The following is an 8,017-nucleotide window of genomic DNA, read 5'->3' on the forward strand; positions in this document are numbered from 1 at the left end:
CAATAAAAATCAGTTAAAGGAACACCCAATGAGGCAACACATAATACAGTATAATATGTTCACTTATCCTTCGCTGATGGTTTAAGGGCCAAACTGTGGTATATGGGAACTGGTTTGTGGAATCACACAACACAGAGAAGTTTGGGGGGGAATTGTTCTTCAGAGAAAGCAGTGGGTCAACCTTTTCCACATTCCCTTTGGGGTAATGTGCACTCATGAGGATGCACAGATGGCACATTAGCTACACTTGTCCCAAGCACAGGGATTGAAGTTGTTAATGGCCCTTGTTGGCAGTGTACACAGAGAACAGATGCCATGTAGTCCTCCACTCACCCACATACCTGCACAAAGGTAGCCACAATCAACTCTGAGTCTAACAGATGTGTTTAGTTTTTTTTTTAAAGAATGTAAAAGTAAGAACAAGATTTGATGGAGGGGGCGACTCAAATAAAAATATACTCAGTGTAGATAGTCTGTCACTATGGCTCAAAGGAAGGGCAGTCGATGAGAAAAGCATATAAACTGAAAACATGAAGTAATGCTTGAGACAGATTGCCAATACTATGTGGAAAGGCCACTTCTCTGATGAGCTCAAGTGTCTGGATAAGAATTCTGATTGAAGAAGACAGCCTAAGCGATATGTGCTTAGAATGGAATATCAGGTGGGGTCTCACAGGGATCAGTTCTGGGTCCGGTTCTTTTCAATATTTTCATCAATGATTTAGATAATGGCATAGAGATTACACTTATAAAGTTTGTGAATGATACCAAGCTGGGATGGGTTGCAAGTGTTTTGGAGAATAGGATTAAAATTCAAAATGATCTGGACAAACTAGAGAAATGATCTAAAGTAAATAGGATTAAATTCAATAAGGACAAATGCAAAGTACTCCATTTAGGAAGGACTATTCAGTTGCACACATACAAAATGGGAAATGACTGCCTAGAAAGACTGCAGAAAGGGATCTGGAGTCATAGCAGATCACAAGCTAAAGATGAGTCAACAGTGCAACACTGTTGCAAAAAAAAGCAAACATAATTCTGGGATGTATTTGCAGGAGTATTGTAAACAAGACACAAGAAGTAATTCTTCCGCTCTACTCCGTGCTGATTCGGCCTCAACTGGAGTATTGTTTCCAGTTGTGGGCACCACATTTCAGGAAAGATGTGGACAAATTGGAGAAAGTCCAGAGAAGAGCTACAAAAAGGAGTAAAGTTCCAGAAAACATGACCTATGAGGAAAGACTGAAAAAACTGGGTTAGTTTAGTCTGGAGAAGAGAAGATTGAGAGAGGACATGATAACAGCTTTCAAGTACATACAAAGTTATTCCAAGAAGGAGGGAGAAAAATTGTTCTCTTTAATCACTGAGGACAGGACAAGAAGCAATGGGCTTAAATTGCAGCAAGGGTGGTTTAGGTTGGACATTAGGAAAAAGTGGTAGGGGGTTAAGCACTGGAATAAATTGCCTAGGGAGGTTGTGCAATCTCCATCACTGGCGATTTTAAAGAGCAAGCTAGATCAACACCTGTCAGGGATGGTCTAGATAATACTTAGTCCTGCCATGAGTACAGGGGACTGGACTAGATGACTTCTCAAGGTCCCTTCGAATCCTATGATTCTATGAGGGGAAGCCAGCTTCTCTGGATATTATGTTGTTAAGAAACTACTTGAGACGAGAGATACAGTACTGTCAAAATTTAGTATAGCGGCTGAATTCTCCATAGATTTCCGTAAGATTATGCCACCGGAGACTTTGACTTTAGTGACCATATTGTGATCTGAAAAAGTGCAGGACATATATGAGGACATAATAAATGTGCCTCTAAATTACTGATAGTAACCTGACCTGATTTGCCCTTGGAAAAGATCAGATTGAAATCAAAAGGCCCTCCATGAAAGATACATTTCTTTCATAGACTGCTCAGCTGTTTTCAGGACATAGTCAGCACCTCGTAGTATTGGGCAGTGGGTCCCATATTTCAGAGTATTTAATAAAAGTCTTGTCATTTGTGTATATTCTTAAGAAGCTCCATCATTCTTGTTGGAACCTTCTATTAACTTTTTTCCTCTATGCTTTTTAATTAGGAAAGATCTTTTTAAAGTTTTTTATTGGTGAACCATAAATATTTGCTTTAGTTAAACTCAATATTTTTCATTTCACAGTGAATACTGCACAGGTCTCCCGTTCAGAGCTCCAGGGAAAAAAAGCCAATGGATTTATTTTCCCCTATAACTTGCATTAATAAACATTTAAAAAAAAAAAATCTCATTTTCCTTGACTGTGAAATGAATTTAAATGAACATATTAAATAAGCAGATTTGCCAGGCAGGATTTGGATTAGTTTCTAATTTCTACAATAGATTTTTCTTACTTACTCTGATGCCTCCGCCCCATTCCAGCAAAGTACATGTATACTGTCATATGTGCTAGCTTAGCCTGCTTCTGCTGCATAGCACACATAAACTGGACAGAAATTGTAATTATCACTGCATGCATCTGTTGTTACAAATAGTGGCTAATATATTTTTTATTCAAATTGTGGTCCTGATCCTATTCCTTTTAATGCAAAACGCACATGGACTCCAAAAAAGCATAAGCGAGCTTCCATGTCTAATTTTGGTGTAACAAAAGTGGTAGTGACCCCTTTATTTAGTTAGTTAGTTGCCAAGCACTTTTAATTATAAAAGTGGATTATGGTCACATTCTGATAAGCTCTAAACACTGCATTGTTTGCAGCAGGCCTTAGAAATTGGGTAAGAATAAGACTTTTAGGCTAAAGAAATGTCTTTTCTGTGTCCCATGAAATTCTATTCACATTTAGCTGAATTATAAACTATTAAACATTGCCTTTTCTTCTCTGTTGTTTGCATTACTTGGCAGCCAAAATAATTGAACATGAACATTCTAGATGGCACTTCCCATAGATCCCAGTCAGGAATTGGGCCTCCCCACATAACCTCCCTTGATCCCAGCAACTCATTCCCCTTCTGGGAGCACCAAATGGGGAAAGAGGTTTTAACCTCCTAGGGAGAGAGTGAGAGAGATCCAGTCTAGGTTAGGCTCCCCTGACCGTCCACTAGACCCAGCACATGGCACCAGTCACACATCCTGATTCTGTGATAACAGCCTTCTCCTGCCACCAAGAAATATAGTTAGTTCTGTTGATGGTTGTACATAATTTTATTTGTTTTTACATTTTCCTTTCTTAAAATAACCTCAGAAATTACATACAAAAGATATGTTAAAAGAATGTTATTTAGGTTGGAAAGGTAAGCATTTGAGCGTTAGGAAATGTTAGACTTATGGTTGCCCATGTGAGCGACCTCAATTCTGCCTCCTTTGTGCATACATATTATGATCAAGTCTTTAGTTATGTGATCACATACTATTTTTTCCACAAAAACCCTGCCCATTTAGGCTATGTCTACACTAGTGTAGCTGCTCTAAGCCGATAGAAGCAAGCTCTCCCATCAACGTAGTTAATCCACCCCCAATGAGCGGTGGTAGCTATGTTGGCAGGAGAAGCTGTCCACATCGGTGTTTATGTTGTGTAATTTATGTTGCTCAAGAAAGGGGGAGGTGGTTTATTCATACCCCTGAGTGACAAAAGTTATACTGACATAAGTGGTAGTGTAGACATAGCCTTAGTGGTATAAGTGGAAAAAGGAAGAGTGCATACACATCTGTGAAAGTAACATTTTTTAACTTTGGAGTGCTTGATTTTTAAACCCAAATAACTTTCCTCTAATATAGATTTTTGTATGTAAATTTATATATCCAGTGCAGTATGCTAGAAAGTACTGGGGACTGTTGGCAAGTTTGTGGGATCCTGTATATTTCCCTCTGGCAGTGAACAGGAGACTCGTGAACCTTTCCTGTAGATTTCCAAATGAGCCTCCTATCTTGCAGCTCTGTCGTTTCTTGAACACAATAGAAATGACCAAAAAAAAAAACCCCAACCACCTGGCTATGAGAATATATTTAAATAATTATTTCTGCATATTTTATTAGTATTAAATAAATAGACCCTGGTAAATTGTTAGAGCAGATAGTAAGTTTAATGCAAAAGGAACTCAAGCTTTAATGAACATATGTTGACATGACCTTACAGTTTTCCTTCATCTCCCCCATTAACTTTCAATGCACCCAAGAACCTTTGGCTCGCTGCCTAAATAATAGAAAAATAATTAGACTAATAATTGAGGAATGCTAAGTCAAACACCTAAGGAATTTATCTTTAACAACTTACCGTTTTTTGCACTCTTCACGTAGTGCCTGATACTGTTTTTAAAAAATCATTTTGCAAATGTCCCATCGAAATTTTCATGAATAATTAGTGGGTCAGGCAACCATCAAAATGAGGTCAAATATCATGGGCTTATTCAATAAAAATAATGTCTGTCTCACACAACCTTCCAGAGAAAACCCAAGTTCGTGCTAGCATAGTGGCTAACTCATCCCATTGTACCTTCACACTGTAGTACATGTATGGACCCAATCCCATAGCTATTATTTACATAAAACGTACAGTGATTTCACTCTAAGTTATGCGCATTCAAGGTCAGGTCTATTATAGGTAAGGACATATACTATTCAGAAATCTTTGAAATAACTGAGCCCAGTAGAATTATAAGGCTGGAGTAATAGCTTTAACTTGGAACTTCTTTCTTTTGTCAGTTCAATTACAACCCTTTAAAGTACTGTAACATACTTTAAAATTTATTCTAATGTGTGTGAATGTAAGGCTGGTGAAAGATGCTGGATTGACAGTTTAGAGATTGAAATAATCTATTCAAACATAGAACAGATATAGTAATTGGGCCAACATTGCCCTACTGAAGTGCTTCATGCTTTAGAATACCATGACTCTGGGTACTGTCTTGATTTTTCCCTGTATGAGTTTCACTATTATTTAGCAGTCAGCATTTCATGAACTCTTAGAAAAAAAAAGATTTATACATTAGTTCCCAAACTGGAGTCCTTCCAGCACTCCATAGAGAGCTGGGCTGATGGATTCATCTCTTGATTTAGCTCCAACCAGAACATCTATTGGAGAAAGGAGAAGCTGCCACCCTACAGGCTGAGGTTTTATGTAAGAAGTTGCCTTCTTCTTGCTCACTTCCCCCAGACCTGAGACTAACTATCTCCAGGACTAGAACCACAAGCGATGGCCAAAGAGAACAGTAGGCTCCCTCACTTCCCACGGCAACAAGAAGGAAAAGGAGCCAGTAACCAGGCCCCTGTCTGCACTTCAGGAAGGCACCTTGGGATTGGGTTATGGAACCTGGCAAAGAAGGTGACCAGGAGCTGGTGAGTTTGGGAATATCTTGGGAGCTCAGCTGTCATGATTTTGTACCATGCAATTGTGAAGCAGGGACAGGAGAGCAGTCTAGCAGGCATTCCTGAAGGGAGAATTTAATGGAGTATGGGTTGCAATCAAAGTACCAGATTGTAAACTCTTTGGGGCAGGGCATTTTTTGTTTACCATATGTTTATGCAGTATCTAGCTTAATGTGGCCTCAATCTGGTTCAGGGCTCTGCAATATAAATGTTAAAAAGTAAGCAGGAGAATAGTTCAAAGTCTATCTGCTGTGTGAGTTAGCTGCAAGAGCTGGTAAACTGCTGCTAATCTGGCAGAACTGATGAGAGAGGTTTGAGTGGTATCAGTATTTTATTTAACTCAGTTTTTTTGTTTGGACTATTTGATTTGTAACTACCTGATGTTACTTACATTTCTACTGTAAACTAGCTATGACATCATACATTGCTATTCCCTCATGTATTCAGTACTGGAACTTGCCAGGTAGTGATTATTTTTATTATTACAAATGTTTGCCTGCAAACTACACAAGTTCCTGCAACTTTTAAATTTAATCTATAACTATATCTAGCTAACTAACTCAAGGGTTTGCAACTGACATGCAGGCCATTAGATTATTAATTGCTGAATGTGAAAGGTGAATGATTATTTTGAGGTTAATAGTGTAGCTGGTCCTACGTATATTTTGAAAAGGATCTTCATATATTTTGAAAATTAAGCCAAGCTGTGAATTCTTCTATCTAAGGAGATACAGCTGTCATGGAATGATCTTCTTTGGATGAAGGGGAGTTTTACAGTAAGCATTTGTTCATAATGTCACTCCTCCTTTAAATGATATTAATACATGCATGCAACCTTATTCCAAATGTTCAGTGTCCTGGTAGGGGAACACAATATATTTTAACAGGAACTTCTCAGGCAGCTGGGTAAATAGGGGAATGCAATCCCAGCCAATTGCTAGTTTCAAGTATTTCTTCTAGATTAAAACATTTCCCAGTTACCTCAGTTATTAATGAACAAATTAATGATACTGCTTCATATTTCCAAGGAAATCCAGGAATCTGTGCCACATATCACTCCTTTTTTGAATACACTGTAAAAGTTCCTCCTTCACACTACCTACATCTGATGCATTCATCTGATGAAGTGGGCTTTAGCCCACAAAAGCTTATGCTCAAATAAATCTGTTAGTCTCTAAGGTGCCACAAGTACTCCTCGTTCTTTTTGCTGATACAAACTAACATGGCTACCACTCTGAAACCTGACTACCTACTCTGTTATTGTAATTAAGAATCTATATTAGTAAATGCCAAGCTTCAAACCTGAGTTTACTGTATGCTTGACAGATTCCAACCACTTCCTGCTTTGGAGCTAGTTTCCACTGAAAACCCATCATGAACTCAACAGCTTGTTCTCATGAAAACTATCTTCATAGGCAATGAGGATACTGATTTTAAATACAGTCTTGGATTACAGCATGCAGTTTCTTCAGTCATATGTGGATGGAGAACCTGACCATCTTAGAAACACTCTATATGATCCCAAAAGATAACTACTTGATCAGCAGCATTCCTATTGGTTTCCATAACTGATTAATAAAATGATAAGAGTAGGCCATGACAACCTGACTTCAGTGGGACCTCTGAAAATCAGGCCCGAAATGTCAGTGTCAGACATTGTCAAGAACACTGTTTTACTTTTCAAATATTTAGGCATACAAAAACGTGTATTTGCACAACTAATTTCTGTGTTACTGAGCATACTTGTGTGGGCACTTGTGGTAATTGTGCATGCAAATAACCACATAGACACATTCCTGCTACATTCTTTATAGGAAGTTTTCTATCACTTGTGCAATGCAAATGGGCAGATGACTCAGCGATTTTGAGTTCTTACAGAACTATTTAATGGCAACTGAATTACTCCATTATTTCCATCCATTATTTCCAGTTTCACATAATTATAGCTTTTAAGCTTTCCCTGTCTACAGCTTCTAAAACTATTTCAGGTGTGTATTGAAAAAGATTCCCTGAAAGCAATCATATTGTTTATATGGCATGACAGAACTGTCTACAACTTGGTGGCTATGAATTTTTGCCTGCTATATAAATTTGAATAGCTGATGTTTTTGTTGTATGCATGTATAATCTCCCAGAAAAGACCATGGCTGAGAAGAACAAGGGTATGACTGAGAAACACACGGTATGGCTCAGGAAGGGGAGGGTGCCAAGATGCTTCCTTGATCAAGAGTCACTATGTGCTGGACTGGTCCCCTCATGTAACTTAGAGCAGCCTCTGGCTGTGCAAACTGCAAACAGTCTCCAGGATATGATGCAGCTGTTGGAGATCAGTGAGGGGACAAGGGTTGTCCCTTTCCACCAGCCCTGCACACTGAGTGATCCTCTGGAGTTCTCTTTTTTGGCTCCATGCCCAGATTTTGTTGGAGTTGTGGTGCAAAGCGGCTACACTGTACCTTTGGCTCTTGGCCTGTACCTCTTTGTTGAGCAAGACTACCTGAAAAGGCAAGACTATCTTGCAGATTAGTGAAGTACTACTAAAATTATTGATTAGAGTGATTTTGGACTTACAAAAGAATAACCAACAAATCAGAGGGGGGAGGGATAGCTCAATGGTTTGAGCATTGGCCTGCTAAACCCAGAGTTGTAAATTCAATCCTTGAGGGGGCCATTTAGG

Source organism: Mauremys mutica, chromosome 7, assembly GCF_020497125.1.
Source record: "Mauremys mutica isolate MM-2020 ecotype Southern chromosome 7, ASM2049712v1, whole genome shotgun sequence".
Classification (NCBI taxonomy): domain Eukaryota; kingdom Metazoa; phylum Chordata; order Testudines; family Geoemydidae; genus Mauremys; species Mauremys mutica.